The 19373-nt window shown below is 43.9% G+C and overlaps 1 pseudogene; it reads left to right on the top strand.

Annotated features, from left to right (window-relative positions):
- The first annotated feature begins 629 nt into the window (after positions 1-629).
- LOC136480427 (putative disease resistance protein RGA4) lies at positions 630-1729 on the top strand (annotated as a pseudogene).
- The last annotated feature ends 17644 nt before the right edge of the window (positions 1730-19373 follow it).

Raw genomic sequence — 19373 nt, 5'->3', positions numbered from 1 at the left:
ACAACAAGAGGCAATGGCTCACGAGACTCGAAGATTTAGAGGTTCAGGCCCTCGGAAGAGGTAATACTCTACGTACTGTCTTTGTGTGTATGTATTATCAAGAGAGTTTTCTCCAGAATGCCCGAGAGTTTAGAATGTGTGCGTGCTGGACTACTTATAGCATCTAGTAGCTGTCCAGGACAGCTTATGGCATCTAGTAGTGTCCAGTAGAGTCTAACCTTTCCTTCACCGACCAGACCCTCCTTTTATAGTCCAAGGAGAGTTAAGGCCGATCAATGGGTTGCAGTTACTAGTAACAGCCGATTAACAGCCGATTACTAATAACTGCCTAATCAACAAGCTACTAGAGCCTGTTATTATCCTATACTAATATCAACTTATTACAGCATTTAGTACAAGATATGCGCCGCGATGTGCCGACGACCCTTGCCATTTTCCATTCTGTCGTTCGACCGCCCGAGTGGTCAGACTCGTCGTCCGACTGCCCGAGTGGTCAAGCTGCCTGTCGAGTGCTTCCTTGTGGATGTGGCACCTTGCTTTGAGTCAACCCATCTCAATCCAGTCAATAGGACACCTGGTACTAGACCATGGTGTTATTTGCCGTAGTCGAGACTTCTGTCTTGATATCCATGACAGCACATGAGGAGCAAGACAACAACAAGGTGGTCAAGACCTAGGTGAAACAGGTTCATGACTCTGCCTACGATGTTGAGGACAGCCTCTAGGATTTTGCTGTTCGTCTGAAGAGGCCATCCTCGTAAACTATAATCTGCCGCTGCCCCTCTCTCTCACTCACGGGTGGACAGCAGAAGTCAGCTCTGCTGTCCCATCTAGTCACTGTAACAGCATGGCAATAGGTCATGTCTGTGTACTAGGATTAGATAGTAGTAGTTGGGGGTTCGAGTACTTGCCAACCACCCGTGTACCTGGCAAGATATAGTAGAGTTGTATATATTCTAACCAAAGGCAATGGAATAGAGTAGTTCAGTTCGCCACATTTAGTAGCAGAGTCCAGCCAATGCTGAGCTCGTGTGTGTGCTGTTCTCAACCTCTCTTCAACATCTAGCCTAGTGTGAGTGTGTGAGTGTGCCGGTGAACGGATTGCTCACCCGTGCGAGAGATCTCGGGCCAACAATCCTGGTGGCGATTCCCCCACACGCTGCTTGAGCGGCGCCATGTGCCCAAGCAGATGAAGGAGCTCAGGGCCAAGGTCGAGGATGTGAGCCAGAGGAATGCGCGCTACCATCTCGTTAAAGGCTCCGGCTCCAAGGCCGCCGCCACCACCGCTGTGGAGCAGTCTAGTGCTATTGATGTGGCCATCTTTGGTGTTGATGATGCAAGTCATGCCTCAAAGCAAATGAACCAGAGAGTGGTCCTCGTCTAGTTGATCAGCATGGATGACGAGGACCCTAAAGTGATCATGGTGTGGGGAACAAGCGGCGATATCGGCATAGCTTCCACCATCTTGGAAGCTTATGAGAACCAAGATGTCCAAGGCAAATTTTCAGGACGAGCATGGGTCAGAGTGATGCATCCTTTCAGCCCAAGAGGCTTTGTCCAGAGCTTGGTGACCGAGTTTCAATTAGCCAAAGGGGTTGAAGTTCTCCTGGAGATAGAGCAAGATTTAGCTAAGAAGTTCAATGAATATGTGAATAAGAAGAGGTGTCTCATTGTGCTGAATCACCTATCCACCATAGAGGAGTGGAATCAGATCAAAAAATGCTTCTAGAATATGAAGAAAGGAAGCCGAATCATAGTGTCAATGATGGAAGTTGAAGTTGCAAGCTTATGTGCTGGGCAAGAAAGCCAAGCATCAGAGCTAAAGCGATTGTCTCTTGATCAAACTCTTTATGCATTCTACAAAAAGGTACTATTATTTAGTCACTCTATATTTAGAAATCGTCTCATTCTTAATATTACCTTACCTCTTCATATCCTTCTAATTCAATTACCTAGGCTAGTTAATGTGTGATTGGAATTACCATGTCAATCACTACCCCAGATCTGGACATCACTGCCGGTTCAAAACCCCACTTCACTGCCAGATTTTGAACCGACAGTGGTATATCGGCAGTGATGGGGGGTTGACATCACTGCTGGTCCTTAAAAACCAACACTGATCTACAGGAAACAGTGTTGGTTCCTGGCTCCACCCGACAGTGTCCAGTTAAACAACACTGTCGGTTTGTAGTGCCAACCGATAGTGACGGTTGCTTCAAGAGTGTCGGTTCTTGGCTCAAGCCAGCAGTGTTGAGCAAGCCTACATTGTTGGTTCATGGATCAAATCGGCAGTGTTGTAGTAAATATCAGTGTCGGTTTATGGATCAAACCGGTAGTGTTCTTGTAACTATCAGTGTCGGTTCATGGTTCAAGCCGGCAGTGTTGAGCAAGCCAACACTATCGGTTCATGGTTCAAACCGGCAATGTTATAGTAAATATTAGTGTCGGTTCATGGATCAAACCGGTAGTGTTCTCGTAACTATCAGTGTCGGTTCATGGTTCAAGTCGGCAGTATTGAGCAAGTCAACACTGTCGGTTTGCTTCTAACCGGCAGTGATGGTTACGACAACACTGCTGGTTTGTTGCTAACCGGCGGTGATGGCCCGTTCGTATTTTATTGTTTTATAATTTATTTTAATTTATATTTTTTTGTGGAATCGGGTTTCGCTTTATATACGCTACGTAGACGATAGGTCCATCAATATTAAACATTACAAATGTTATGATTACAATTCAAATGTTCTTATCCACATCTCGATCCCTCAATAAAAAAGAAATGTTCTTGGACTTCACACATGCTTCTCGGACTTCCTACAATAATCTGGCGAGCCGCTCTGGGCCATATTAGTCCTTGTACCTCATGGATTGTGCAATGGAAAATACTCCATCTTTTTCCAATACCTCGGCTAAGATGAATTTTGCTAGCTCCGATTGTAGTGCGACGATCTCCATGTCTAGCAGCCTTTTGTGCTTAAATTTCTTGCGCTGTCGTTCAAAAAAGATGATATCCAAAGAGGAACGGTAAATCATTTTGTTGAATTATTAACAGACATAAATGAAATGGAGATTATACACACCAACTTATCGGATTCTTCCGATTTCCCGCCGATGTAGCGAAGCATTGCCCACATTACATAAAACCCGCATTCATTGTTTTCCGCCGGCTATGATAGGTACTTCCCCTCCATTTCGACAACCTTGAATGGGATCGGCGTCCCACCGATATGTCTTCTTCGGACACTGAGCAACATTAAAAGGAGAAACATTAGAAAGCGGTATGTGTGACTAGAAAATAATAGTTATTAGGATCGCTTACTAATTCAGCACTGCAACCAGTGCATCTAGAAGATGAAATGGTTTTTTCTTCGAGTCCCACACCTCGATCAGATTTTTGGCAAGATTGACACAAATGAAGATGAAATGTTTGCTGCAATCACAGAATCCTAATTATCGAATAATCTTAACGAAAAAAGAAGCATAAAATTAAAAGCCAAAAACACATACTCGCAGTTGTAGGCTAGAAGTATGTGGGTTTTCTTCTTCATCGTGAATTCATCGAAAACAGCAATCAATCTCTGTTTCAGGTCTTCCACATCACATCCATAGAGGCCTAGACATGTCCTCTCATTGACTCACAAGGGGTCCAAGAAGCCTATGTAATCCCATTTGCTTTTTGCAATGCAAAATTTTGATATACACCTACATAAAATCATGGGAAGTGCTCAAAAGTTAACAATTTGTCTCGAGAGAGTAGTTAATTGTAATATCGTGCGTGTAGGGTACTTACATAGTCCACAGCGTCAACATTTGAACATCGAGATCGTGTTTCTGGTATAGCTAGAACAAGCACTCCCACTCGACATCGAACTTCTCTTCTTCGGGATAATGGAAAACATGTGGCGAATGGATAATATCCTCAAAACCAAAGTCGTCCATCTCTGTTGCTTGAGCCATGTAATATTCATGCAACTGGCGCATATATGTTGTCAGATTTTTATACTCGTCATCGGGAACCAAAAGATTGCCCCTTTCATACTTCATTTCTGGTGTTCCCATCCCTTGTACATCATAATAGATGTTCGTGGCCTCTTCCATGGTTAATCCTGGGTTGTCTTCGACGTACTTCTGTATGTTCCTTAAATCTTTATTGTGTATTTCTTCGTCTCTTGTTGTAGCGTATTTATTCTGTGTTTGCCTTTTGAATTTGGACTTCAACATATACGAAGGCAGTGAGGCATAGAGATTGAAGAAACTAACACAATCTTCCTTCGAGATATGTGCTGTAAATTTTTCTTTCATCAAGGTGGTAACGCTTCCACTGAATGGCCTTTTTCTTTTCTGTTGGTCCACATTGGGAGCATTCGCGACCGAATCCAAGGACCTTTTCTACGACTACGAGGATGTCCTTGATCTTGTTTTGGGCTAAGGTGGAGGAGGAGGATGACGACGAGAATTCTATTTTCCCGGCGCTGATGAAGATGGAGGAGGAGGGGGAGGAGGAGGAGTCTCTTTTTTCGGGGCTGATGAAGATGGAGTCAAACGAGGTGGAATAGAAGGAGACATCTGTCTTCTCAGGGGTGATGGCTCCGAATGAGGAGGGGAGTGACTCTGTTGGGAGATGGTGAGTGATCATCAGGGGTGGGTGAAGACTCGCAGTCGTCCTCATCATCAGAGGACAATTGATGGTCAAGCTTAATGAAGCGCTTGTGCTAGGCCACTTGAGAGCCCTTGTTTTGACCAAGTTTTGGCCTATCTTCCGCTACGGAGTACTCAATGGATATCTTGTTAAACTTCTTATCAAGTATTCTGTCAATGGTGACACGAGCGTACCCCAGTGGAATTGGGCGGCCATTAATTGTCCCATCTCCCGTAGGCCAGGCCTAGCTGAGCGCCACCTTGTCCTTTGTCTATTCCTGACAGATGTACAACCTGACATTGATGGGTTCAATAATGTCGTCCACCAGATGAGGTAGATTCGCCTCTTCTTCATCGAGCGGGGTCGATCCGCAGCTGCTGCGACCCCTAAACTATGGGCTAAAGGCACTAGGAGTAGGGTTTTGTGGTACTACTGACCCCTTGGACAGCAAAATTTGCTCGACTCATGCTTCAACGGTCGCCTCAATCTGTGCTTCCATTCTGTCTTCCATCTCTTTTAGTCTCCTCAAATACTCTACCTCATGTTCCGCTCTACCCCTCGAGCGGCTCCGGTAAGTGTTAGATTCTTGGGGGAATGCTTGTTTCCAAGGAACAACACCGGTTCCTCTAGTGCGACCAGGGTGCTCCTTGGTTCTGAGTGCTTGGGTGAGCACGTCTTTCTCCCTATTAGAAGTGTGAGTCCCTTGCCTCACCTCCTCAGTTACCTGGGAGATCCTCTGGATGAGTTCGCTCATGGGTTGATTTGAGGAGCTAAACCTCCCGTCCTCGGCGTGCCGTACATTTCTCCCCATACAGTATAATACCGATCTAGGCTCCTAATCGGCGGTCTCAACCTGAACGCCTTCCTCAGCAAGGCGATCCATCTTTTGAAGTTCTGCCTCAAATTCTGGCATCTTTTTGGTGTAGCCACGAGAGCCGAGATGATGAGGATTCGTCGTTTTCTGTGAATTCTCCTTATTCTTCCTACTCAGTTCTAAGTACTCCTCGGATAACATGTATTCCTTAAAATCCTACCAGAAGTCCTTCTGCTTGCTAAACTGTCCAGCATCGAAATCTGGCTCTTTATTTTGGAGGACAAAATTCTTGTACAATGTCCCCTTGAAATTCTTGAAGCATGTCCCTATGATTTCTTTTGCTTTTTTCTTGACTAACTCCCTATCATACTTGGCTGGGAAAGTGAAATACTCTGGGATCTTGACATCCCATATGTAATCCTTCTCTCTTTCGGGAACCCTCCACCAGTCATCATCTTTCCCAATCCACTTCTTGTACTTAATCGGGATGAAGTCCCTAACAAGTAACCCGAGGATAGTCTTGTATTTGGTCAAAGCTATAGGTGGTGAGAGTGGATCCCCGAATTCATCGAACTCAGTAATGTGCCAGTGTGCATTCCTACCAATAGGAATCTTTGACACGCCTCGCTTGGATCTGGCCTTCCTGCTACCCGAACCCTCTGGCTCCTCAGCCGGCGGAGGCTCCTGCTAGAGACACTAAGTAAGCTATGACCCTCTCAATTGATTAGCGTGTGTGGCTACATAGTGACATGATACCAAAGTTACCTGGCCATCTTTGTCATTTTGACCCAGATCGAGCAGGCCGGATGGGGTCCATGGCTGCTCGTTCTCAACAAACTGATTAACACTGTCACCATTTGTCGGATCATGCAGCTCTCCCGTCCTAGCGATATCAGCCGCTTCTTGTTGCCGATCAGTTCTTCGGCGACAGGGTAATAGGCGATGATGAGTCATGGCTGTGACACGATCGTGGTTAGTTTTGGCCACGGACAACTACTAATAGCATATGTTCATATATATATAATATGTTTAATGCAAAGTCTAATAATAAGTCCACATACAACAAAGTCAAATAATAGCATATGTTCACCTAGAACAAATTCATTGTTTGATTGACCACATACAACAAAGTCCACCTACTCTTCTATGAAACTAAGCCTACATCAACTTCCAAATAAGAAAAGCGATGACCATAGCCATAAATAAAAGCATAACATCTTTCCAAGACCAAGGAGCAATTCTCCTAATCTTTACATCTCCGGCGGGTGGCTTCTCTTCGATCTCCAGTGCTAGTGGATGGCCATGGTTTGCATTCATTGAACCATAGTAGGCCGGTTGCCCATGGTTTGCAAGGTAGGCCGGATGACTATAGTAGGCCCTAAAAGCTTCAGCTTCTGTGTTGTATTTTTTGTGCAAATTACCAGGGTACGATTGACTTGAGCATAGCAATCTTCCTAGGTTCGATAAATCCCAGACATGTGACCAACATGCACTACATACCATGCCATGGTTGCCTATACATTTAAGTAAATTAGGTTGTCATTCAAACATGATGTATTCTTATACAATTTAATATATTTACGAATAACACACGACCATTGCATAGATAGGAGTGTTTGGAAAATAACTATTCACGTGCCTTAGTAATAGTTGTTAGATGTAGGAAAGATATAAAGAATATTTTTTATTCATTAAAAACCAAATGATGATTTAGAGAGCCAGTTTAAGACTTTTGGATATACTCCTAGAGATGTCTAAGAGTCTTTAGTCTCACTATAAATCCCCCAACCATCGGCGCGAGGTTCTTTCACAAGTATCAGTGCAGGTAAGCATCTTTCCAAATTAGTGATACTTTGATCTGAAACTTACATGGTTGGTAGGGGCAAATATGCATCTCATACTATCCCAGGAAAGTGACATGCAAAAACTCATAATAAGATAGGATTGTTGGAAAATATTCCCAGTTTAATGCACAAGGCTACATAACTATGTATTACTTGTAATCTTGCTTAAGTTAATAATTATGCATCTTTATGCTGATAGCATGGGGAATTCCATGACAAGTTTGGACATATATTAGTTCTATAGGTCTAAAGTATATATACTCCATCCTCACATCCAAAAACATTGAGCATCGATGGCACAGTTCTAAAAACATTGAGTACCTGCCTGATGGGAGCGCAGTTGCAATTGCAAGCTACGAGGTGAGGCCAGCCATTGGTTTCACATATGTATCTGGCCAAGCTCCAATGATGCACAAGATGGTTTCACAGAGAAAACATAAGTTTGTTTCACAGAGAAAATGCAAGTACTCCAAAAACAAACTACCATTAACGTTCAGAGAGCAATTTCTGTCAAGTATTACGAGTCCCTGCTATGTTTATCCTGGTAACCAAAAATAAAATTACGCTTTTGTTCTTATCAGTATACTAATGAATAGAGCTGAGCAACGTGCTACTAAGTAACAATGTACTACTTACTAGCAATGCATCTAGAAACACAAAGAAATAGATAGCACACATTGTGTGGCAAACCTAGGTTCTAGCATTCACAGCTGCATGATCAAACTGTATGACAGCACACACTGCATGATCAAACTGATTCAAGTAAGCAGCTATGGGACATTTCATCAGACACGTAGCGGGCAGTGAGCCATGCACTCATCGTGGGGGGAGGGGGGAAAGCAGCTGTCTGTGCGCTCCTGAAGGCCTCGGCGGTGGGACGGACGGCGCGGTGCTCTAGCTTGGCACGGACGGCACGGTGCTCTAGCTTGGGGCGGTGGACGGCATGGGGCGGTGCTCTAGCGTGGGGAGGTGCACCGGTGTGGGGTGGTGCTCTGGCGTGGGGTGCTACTTCGATGTGGGGCGTGCTCCGGCATGGGGCGGTGCTCCGTCGTGGGGCGGTGCTCCGGCGTGGGGTGGTGCTCTAGCGGCGCGGGGGGAGGGGTTGGCACGGGGTTGAAATGAATTGCGATAATTTTAACCCACGCCACTTTTATAGCAGTAGCTCATCACTGCCGGTTCTGCTTGTAAATCGATAGTGATGGGGAACATCACTGTCGGGTCACTCGCCAAACCGGCAGTGATGTGCTGTAGCAGTTAGGTGTTAAGTTAGGTGTTAAGTAGGATAAGTTTTCGTTTTCTTTTGAACTCCTACTAGCGCAACAGTTAAGACCCCTCAACTTAGCCCCCGAGACCCGTGTTTGAGTCCCAGGCGGCCCAATTGTTTTTGTTCTATTTTATAAATTATTAATTTATTTTGGGAAATAGCTCATCACTGCCGGTTTTGCTTGCAAACCGACAGTGATGGTGTACATCACTGCTGAGTCATTCCCCAAACCGGCAGTGACATTGTGTAGCAGTTAGGTTTAACTTAGGTGTTAAGTAGGATAAGTTTCCGTTTTCTTTTGAACTCGTCCTACTGGCGCAATGGTTAAGACCCCTCAACTTAGCCCCCGAGACCCGTGTTCGAGTCCCAGGCTGCCCAATTTTTTTGGTTTAATTTTATAATTTATTAAGCGGTCTAAAGGTCAAAAAGATAAAATAAATGTGTTGCATCCCTAAATCGAACCGAAGCCTACAAGTTCTAGAGCAGCGGACAAACCATTGAGCTATCACCTAATTTCGGAAAGTTTGAAGGAATTTATTCCTTTGAGTGATTATCTGTCCCTCTTTTGCGCATAGGCCCTTCAACTCCCTGGCCACGCTGGTCGCGCGGTTCCCATATGAAGAGCTACTGTTTTAATTACCCGGTCCATGAAGCGCGGTTCCCATGAAGAGCCCTTCAGTTCCCCACGAAGAGACGCCACATTTACCCATCCATCGGCTGCTCGCGCTGGTTTCCAAACGCAGGCGCACTCCGTCTTCCCAACGCAGGCGTGCTCCATCTTCCCAACGTAGGTGCAATGGCGATTCAACTGTGGTTCCCAACGCAGGCGCGCTCTGTCTTTCGAGGGGTGCGAGTTATTGCACCATGATCAGTTCTACCACCGACACACCTATATAAGCCAGGCCCCCATGCACATAGTCGGCCGCCACACCACCGCGCGTCAAGAAAGCAAAGCACTGCCCTTCCCACGCACACCTCGCCCTGGCCCTCGACCCGCCGCCATGCACAATGCCTCGCCGCTTGAAGACAACATGGGCAAAGCTGAACCCGTCGTCCTCACGTCGCCCCCCGACACCGTCGTCCGAATCAGAGGGCGATCCGGACCGTGAGACCGCATCGGAGGAGGAACCGGAACCTCTTCCGGTGGAGGAGGTTGTCTTCAACTCGTTGGAGACAGCTCGGAAGGAGGAGGAGGACCGGCACCTCCGCGCCATCACACAGAAGGAGACCGATGACTGCATCCTAAAGCGCGTCGTCGAGATCTCCAAGGAGGAGGAGCGCCGCCGCGAGGAGGAGGAGAAGCGCCGCCGCGAGGAGGAGGAGTGCCGCCGCCAGGAGGAGACCGAGCGGTGTCTCGCGATGGACGCAGAACGGCGCTGGCGCAGGGCTGAGCGAAAGAAGCGCGAAGAGGACCGGCAGCAGGGGGACGACGCATGCGGCAACACCGGCAGTAATTAGTAGCACTACTAATTAATCAATGCCTTAGGTCGATGTAATAATTTACTGGTGCTGAAAAAACCATGTCGTCGAATCCTTTGTTTGATCATCATCACCTTGGGTTGATACTTTGCATTGCATATGACCTCTCGTTTTATTTGCTTACATATTGGATGTTGCATTTTGTATGACCTCGTTTTGCTTACCTCGTTGTCACGAAGACCGTAGTATATGATACACTATGTCCCGGAGATCGAGGGGGCCAACAAGACTGTTGCTCTTCTAGATAATACCGTGTTGCAGCATGTCTGTCATCTGTCACATCACTGTTGGGCCATTTCCCTATGTGGTTACAGCATAAGTAAATTATCTTTTCCACATCTTTCGAACACCTCCTACTGGCTCAACGGTTAAGGCCCCGCAACTTAGCCCCCGATACCCATGTTGGAATCCCGGGCGGCCCAATTTTTTTGGTTTAATTTTATAATTTATTAAGCGGTCTAAAGGTCAAAACGATAAAATAAATAAACCATGGTACACATCCTATACTAGCGCAGCGGTTAAGTGTCTGAACTCTGTAGCCCAAGACCCGAGCTCGAACCCGAGGGCTAGCATAATTTTTTTTAATTTTTTATATATCACTGCCGGTTTTCAAAATAAACCAACAGTGATAACAAGCATCACTGTCGGTTTCTTCTCATCACTGCCGGTTTCTTGAAATAGACAGTGATGTTTATATATATTAAAAAAATTTGATATACTGAATAAATAGAAGCATATGTATTCCTATGTTGAAATGGCTTGAATTTTTTTTACAAGCGTGTACACCCAAATTAAGATCCCACACAGGATTTTAGGTTTTTCTAATCATTTTTTTATTAATTATATTTTTCTGTGTGGTGAATGAGACAAAAGAGGGTGAATTTCATCTTGGACCCAATAGATTTTTTCATCCACCTCCACAAAATTCTTATCCTTAGGGCACATTAGAGCATGTGTAAAAGTTTGGCACCATTCCAGATCTTTTCGTGGGTAGACTCAGTTTAACCTATAATTAAACGGTCTCGTCGCGTGAAAATTCAATTAAACCTCAGAAAGTAGCAAACCTTCTCCGAAAAATCCCAAACTTGGTGTTTCCTTCACACGTGGCACGTGCAAGCCTAAGAAAAAGTTTGAGACCAATACGACACTGGAATGCCTATGAACCACAGAAACCTTGATAACCTATGTGTATAGTCATGGTTCGATGAAAGGGCACATGTACCTCTGTGAAGCATGTATACTCCGCCTATGTCGAAATGGCTTAAAATTTTTTTGGCAAGCATGTACACCCAAATTAAGACCCCACACAGGATCTTAGGTTTTTCTGTTCATTTTTTATTTATTATATTTTTCTTTGTGCCAAATGAGACAAAAGAGGGTGAATTTCATCTTGGACCCAATAGATTTTTTCATCAACCTCCACAAAATTCTTATCCCTAGGGCACATTAGAGCCTGTGTAAAAGTTTGGCACCATTCCGGATCTTTTCGTGGGTAGACTCAGTTCAACCTATAATTAAACGGTCTCGTCGCGCGGAAATTCAATTAAACCTCAGAAAGTAGCAAACCATCTCCAGAAAATTCTAAACTTGGTGTTTCCTTTACACATGGCATGTGCAAGCCTGAGAATAATTTTGAGACAAATACGACACCGGAATGTTACACGAATTACATGCATGACAATAATTAAACATACAAAGCCGTACATATTAAAATTAGAACCTAATTAAACTAAGACCTTGAAAACCTAGCTAAATAAACATTAATTATTATCGGAATCACTGCCGGGATCGATCGGGCCACGCACATTAACATGCCTCTATAGCCATATGTGGTAATTGATGTCACGGATTATGTATCCGCTTGTATCGATGAAGTCCAATGCCCTAATGAGTGCACTCTCTCGTGCCTCACAATACCGAAAGAATGGTCGGCCATAGATGTAACCTACTGAACGACCACTGTCCCTGTTAGTAATCCTTATGCAGTACTGGCGTCCTTCTATAGTGAGCTGGCCAAGGTTTCCATTGCAGAAGTCTCAATCGTATCCGAGTTGCTCCGTAGCTTGGTCTAGAACGGCCCACAAGCCACATGCAGCATAGGTAAGGTCCTGTAGCGCAATCTGCATGTGGAGAAAAAGAAAAAAAATTAGAGAATGTTATTAAAATAATAAACAATAAATAACCACGACTCAGGTATAAGTGACCATTTTATCACATCCACATGGTTGTAGCTCGTAAACCATTCGCTTGCTTGCGGGACAAGGATATCACCAGCATTCAAAGCAAGTGCCTTGAAGTGCGAGAAATTAGGCACATCATAGCAAATACGTCGAAGTGCCTGTAAATAAATACGCGCGGCACTTTATTGGGCGCTTATCATGTCCGGGCTCTGTATTCCCGTCCCGTGGATATGGTTCCGATGATTTGAACCCCTCACAGGGATGAAAAAACTGAGTTCACACGTCCATAGCCGACCACTTGCATTAGATGCCGTGTTCTCAACGATGTCCGAGATAAAGAACCAGCTAAGTGCTGTTCGTAGCCAATCTATTGGGGATATAGTCTGCGACATATATGCATGCAACAATGATATTAAACTAATTATAATTATTTGTTAGCATCAACAAACAAAAGATGTTGGAAAATATTTCATACAATAGCTGGAACAGGGAACCGTGGAATTGCCACATTAGGAGCGAATAGCTCATCGCCAGGGTGAAAACCTGGTTCTTGTGGTGGGGAAGGTCCATTGTTCATACCACCTGATCGATAAAATGCAAAAAAAAATATGAACATAAAATATATGCACAAAAAATTCTTCCAAGTAAAATGTGGCAACATAATTAAATATAGATCGAATGCAAGGAATAAGAATATATATAAATGTAGAATGCAAAGAAACATGAATATAAATATAGATCAAATGAATATAGATAGAATATTGGAGAAGACAACATATCAATACCATTGAAAAATGCAGGAGCCATGACCAAATCACGTAGAGAGAGAGTGGATGTCTTGAGAAGTGAGAGTGAAATGTGAGAAATGAGACTGAGAGAGTTCGTGGGTGGGTGGGATCGATATATGTGGCCGGCAGTTTGTTTTATATAGGGGGGCATGGACATCACTGCCGGTTTTTAAATAGAACCGACAGTGAAAGTTACTATCACTGCCGGTTTTTAAATAGAACCAACGGTGAAGGTGACTATCACTGCCGGTTTCTAAATAGAACCGACAGTGAAGGTGCATATATATGAAGGATATATTTATTTAGATACTACAGTGGGAATGTTTTAACAACAACGATATATTTATTTAGATAGTAATGAAATACATCACAAAATTACAAAAAATAGAAATAAGTTACATATACGATAACAAAGACCTTACACTAAAATTCCATATACGATAACAAAGACCTATTTGCATATAGGTCAATGTTACCATCAATGTGTATCAACACATTATAATTTAACCACCTCAGTAGCATTCTTCTAGCACCAACTAGGGTCAAACAACAGCACCGAGGTGGTCTACGAGCTATACCGGTTGGAGATGATAAGTGGCATCGATGAATCCATGCCTCTGCTGTACATGGCCTTTTTCTTGGTATAGTCTAGAGCACATCGGATTCGGCTCGGCACCACAGCGGATGGCTCTGTGAACCTCGTGGCATCTCCAATCTTCGGCGTTGCTCTATCTTCAATAGCATTCTTCTAGTACCTCATGTGTGCACCATTTTGGTGGACTACGATGCATAACGATATCTGTGGTTTGTTGTGAGAGGAAAACATTGTATCATGGTTGATAAGGTCTGGCTGAAACCAACATGCATGGAGAGGCTAGCTCCTGGCCGAGGGCCATTTTATAGGGGCTAGCAGTTGTGGTACATTTTTATTTCTGAACTAAAGTTGTCGGGGTAGGTGGGAGCAGTGTTCCAACGGTTGTGGTCATGGGAGCATTGTTGGCATGTGAGGAGCATCTACATATCACTGTCGGTTTTAGTTTAAAAACCGACAGTGAATGGGGCCTTCTGTGTCGATTTGAGCAACCGACTGTGATAGAAACTATCACTGCCGGTTTTAAAACCAAAATCGACAGTGAAGGGCCCTGCCGCCAACTTTAGGTAAAAAATATGAAAAAAAAACAGTGTCGGTTTAGAGCCTGCCATCTCAACCTTTTGTAAAAAATATAAAAAAGTTTGGCATGCCTGAGATTCGAGCGCGGGTCATGGGGTCGAGAGTGCGTGGCCTTAACCGCTGAGTTAGGATAGGGAGTTCGATTAGAATGGTTTTATTTTTTCTTTTATCCCATTGTAATGCACTACTAAATAATAAATACAAAATCAAAAAAGTTTGGCCCTCCTGGGATTCGAACGTGGGTCTCAGAGTACAGAGTGTGCGGCCTTAACCGCTGAGCTAGAATAGGGAGTTCACTTATTTTGCTTTTCTTTCTTTATCTATTAATAGAAATAATGCAGTTAGTTTATATTCTAAAATAACACAAAAAATTGTGTCTTGATTATTTAATTCTATGATAATGAATTAATGGTCTATAATTATCAAATACTAGTGTTTGTGAACATCATCTTAATATTTGATTACATAGTCAATAATTAAATTGTAGAGATGTGCACAAAATATAAATTAAATATTCAATGTGAATTACTGATACAACGTCTGCATAATGATTACATAGTTAACAATAATCTAACTATCTTTAGGTCCATCAACAATGAGGGCCTCATTGTGATCAATTCGTACGTAAGCAGGTTCGTCACCCTCTTGAAGGATAGGTAGGGGTACGTTCGCCCTAAATGGAGGTATTTCCTGATAGCCCCTGTAGTCTTCTTTGTCCGTCACTCTATCGACACCGACAATCTTCCTTTTCCCTTCTAGGACTACTTTTAACCTTCCTTTTGTCTTGTTGTTCCTTGCATAGAAGACTTGCATAACATCTCTTGCAAGGACGAAGGGGTCGTCTCTGTATGCGGTCTTAGTGAGATCAACGGTAGTGAACCCTTTGCTGTCAGTGTTGATTTCCTCGAGCCGGAGCCACTGGCAGCGAAAAAGAGTTGCCTTCAACGGACCGTAGGCTAGCTCCCATATTTCTACTATGAAACCATAGTATGTCGCCTGCACGTTGCTGTTCTCGTCGTGAGCATCAAAACGAACACTACAATTTTGGTATGTGCTCTTTCCATCTTGCTTTTTTGTGTAAAATGTGAATCCATTGATCTCATACCCTTGGTACTTAAGATATGTACTCGAAGGTCCTTTGGCTAAGGCATCCAGTTGATTACCCAACTATATTCCAAGCAAGCGACATCACAACTAGCTGACAAATTCCTCCTTATGTTTTTTATCCAGCCAAGCCTATGACCTGCTCGGATACAGAGTTTGCAGCGATTGCCTGTGCTCATCAATGTATGGCATCACACCCTCGGCTTGCTAGAGAACAGCGAACTATGCCTGTCTGAAAGAAACAGGGTCATCTACTGTAACAGATTTCTCCCTGATCGTTCCTTTGCCACGTAGTCTTCCCTCATGATGAGATTCTAGAACTCTGACCCTTTTGATGTCTAGATAATATGTGTAGAACTCAATGGCCTCCTCCGTTGACCATCCTTCAACCATGCCCCCTTCTGGCCTGAATCTGTTCCTAACATACCTCCTAAAAACTTTCATCAATCTTTCGAAAGGAAACATCTGATGCAGGTACATTGGGCCAAGGGCTCTAATTTGGTCAACAAGATGAATGAGCAGATGCAATGAGATATCAAAGTAAGTCGGCGAGAAATGCATCTCATGCCTAACAAGAGTTTCGGCTATGTCCCGATGTAGCTGCTCTAGCATGGACACATCAATGACCTTTTTTGAGATCACGTTGAAGAATGAGCAAAGCTTTATGATTGGGGCGTGGACCTTTGGGGGGAGGATACCTGCAGGGCAACAGGGAGCAGCTGAGTCATAAAGACATGACAGTCATGGGCCTTCATAGGGCCATAGTTGAACTTGAGTTCTCTCATGTTCACTAGCCTCTTCGGGTTAGCATAGTAGCCCGTCGGGACTTTGAGTTCATTGAAGAAAGAAATAAGCGCACGCTTTTCTTCCTTCTTCAATGTCCATGACGCAACCGGAAGTTCGAACTAGCCATTCTCTAGCTCCACGGGATGCAGCTCCTTCCTGATTCCCAAGTGTTGCATGTCCAGGCATATGGCTAGTGAATCCTTCGATGTCCCCCCGGTGTCCATCAAGGTGTTAAGAGTGTTAGCGCACACATTTTTAGTGATGTGCATGGGATCAAGACAGTGGCGTATACTCAGAAATGGCCAGTAAGGTAGTTTCCAGAAAACCGATTTTTTCTTCCAAACGCTCCCATCAGGCGCTGCTACTGCATTGTCCCCCTTCCCAAGGACAACCTCCAGTTTGTTGAGTTCTCGAAGTATCGTAGGCTCATCTCGATATTTTGGAGCTAAGCATTTCTCAATAGTACCGTTGAAATCTTTTCTGTTCCTGCGGTAAGGGTGATCCTTAGGTAGGAACCTATGGTGTCCCATATAAACTATCTTTGAGTTATTTGGCAGATTTACCGCATCGGTGTCGTCCAAGCACTCGACACATCCAGTATAGCCTTTTGTCTTCTCTCCGGACAACGAACCTCGACCTGTCAGGTCAGTGATTGTAGTGATAAGTACTCCCTTGATCGTGACATGTTCCTTTTTGTACTCGTCCCAAACATCCGGCACACCCTTTTTCAAACATCTCCACTAGTTCATCGATCACTGGTTCCAGAAACACATCGATGTCATTCCCAGACTGTCTTGGCCCTTGGATCAGTAGTGGCATCTGGATGTACGACCGCTTCATACAGACCCAAGGTGGAAGGTTGTATATATAGAGCGTCACTAGCCAGGTGCTCTGATTGCATCTAACCTGGTCGAAAGGATTCATCCCATCTATGCTCAAAGCAAACCAAAGGTGCCTTACCTCCCCACCGATGTCCTTATAGAACATAGTATTGATAGTCCTCCAGTCATGCCCATTGGTGGGGTGCCTCATCATTGTATCTTTCTTACGCTCTTTGCCATGCCAGCGCAACAGCTTGGCTGACTTTGCACATACAAACAACCTATGCACCCGGGGAGCTATAGGGAAATACCAAACGACCTTTACGGGACCTCCTCTGGTCTTGGTACCCTCATCTGTCGGCCCTTCCTTGTACCGTGGAGCTTCACACTTGGGACACTTGTCCAAGTCTTTGTATTTTTCTCTACGGTACAATATGCAATCATTGGAACACGTGTAGATTTTTTCAACCTCGAGGCCGATGGGGCAGATCATTTGCTTGGCCAAGTATGTCTTTTCTGGTAACTCATTTTTTTCTGGGAGCATTTTCCTTATTATACCTAACAACTGATCGAAGCCTTTATCGCTCAATCCGTTTGTCGATTTGAACTCTAACAGCAAGATGTCAGCTTCCAGTTTGCTCATTGGACAATTCCTATACAATGGTGTTTTGCCATCTTGTCTCATTTTCTCTAGCTTTCTCAGTTGTCTTTCACTAAGACATCCGGTCTCTACATTACGTAGCAGCTGAGAAATGCCATCGTTATCCTCAGTGTCGTCAGCTAGCGTGTTCCTAAACACATTATTAATTGTGGCCATAGGTTCCGTGTTGACACCGGGTTCCTCGTCAGCATCATGGATGGCTACGTTAGGCATGTCCACACCATCATCATTTTCCCGCAGAACATTCACACCAACCTCGCCATGCATAGTCCATATCGTATAGTTTGGCATGAACCCCCTGATAATCAAGTGCGATCATATAGACTCAATTTGACGAAAGTTCCTATGATTGTTGCAATCTTTGCATGGGCCGAAGACAGGGTTCCCATTCCCAGCATGGGCTTTGGCATCGGTGATAAACTGGCTGACGCCATGCATGTACCGCTTGTCTGTTCGAGACAGATGCATCCACTCTCGATCCATCTCTGCACAAAAAAATACTGAGACAGTAATTACAAAGAATTAATAAGAAATCGAGCTTCATGAACAACAATTGTAGCTCGAAAGTACCATTTTTGGAAAACATTATTATACACTAATTATTGAAAAAATTAAAATTGGTAGCCCCGGCCCTGTAAATTGAAAATCGTAGTAAAAAATAATTATTGCACAATATTGAAGAACAACTATTCTACTCTACTTCTAAGAACTAATTATAGCATCACATACTAACAATGATGATCTTGACCACCTTGGAATAATTAGCTAGGAATTTAAATGTGTTCATAGACACCAAGCTTTTGGATGATGGATTCATCATAATTTGAGCCTGACACAAATGTCCAATTGGAAAAGTGCTCTCTAGAATGGAGAAAGAACTAGAATGAGAATCAAGCAATGTAGCCATCAAAACGAAGCTAATTAAGCAACAAAATCAAAGGAGTCGATGTTTGTTACTAACCTTAAAGCAAAAAGATCAAGCCATTCTTCAAAATCCAAGCACTAGCTTCATGGTGAAGAGCAGCCGCAACAATGGAGGGAAGGGTCCAAACGCGCACCTCTGTTCTCGGGATGGAAGAGAGGAGAAAGGAGAGGACGGCTGCAGCCTTTGTTGTAGGCTTATCACCGTCGGTTCTTATCACTGTCGGCTCTTGGCTTAAACCGGCAGTGATGAGTGCCCGCCAAAACACTGCCGGTTCAAGCCACAAACCGGTAGTGATGTGGTCCTTCACTGCCGGTTTTAGCCCAGCCCCAATCATTTTTTCATTTTCAAGCTCATAACCGGCAGTGAAGGTACATCACTGCCGGTTCTCATAAATCCGGCAGTGATGAGGCTGGCAATGCTGTGCAAATCTGGCGTAGTGAATAGAAACAGAAGAACTACTATATGCTTTTGCAAAGAAAAAAAACGCAGTTAAAACTTAACAGCTAATGGTTTGGTTTTTCATTTGTGCTCATGGGAATGCATTGTAAATCTTTGAACTTTTCAAAACACTAGCCACAGATATACATAGAACCATGAAAGTATTCAGATTAATCCATCAACCCAACCCATGCCCCTGCATAGCCATAAAAGATATTTCTGCTAGAAATCATGTACTAATTGGGGCCCACAGCTAATCTAAATTTCTTATCTTTGCCACCTCTTAATTGTTCATGCTCTAATATTGTAGATGCTTTCTATCAAATTTTGATAGATTCTGGTTACTATTTAATATACATTTCCTCCCTCATTGATAATTTTTTTTAATGATAATAACAGCTCTCGTGACGGGAGCATATTATGAAAGAGGTGCTATGGTGCCAAGGGGGATCAGAAAACTTA

Source organism: Miscanthus floridulus, chromosome 9 (genome assembly GCF_019320115.1).
Source record: "Miscanthus floridulus cultivar M001 chromosome 9, ASM1932011v1, whole genome shotgun sequence".
In the NCBI taxonomy this organism is placed as follows: domain Eukaryota; kingdom Viridiplantae; phylum Streptophyta; class Magnoliopsida; order Poales; family Poaceae; genus Miscanthus; species Miscanthus floridulus.
The sequence above is the reverse complement of the archived record's forward strand: the minus strand, read 5'-3'. Positions and strand labels throughout refer to the sequence as shown.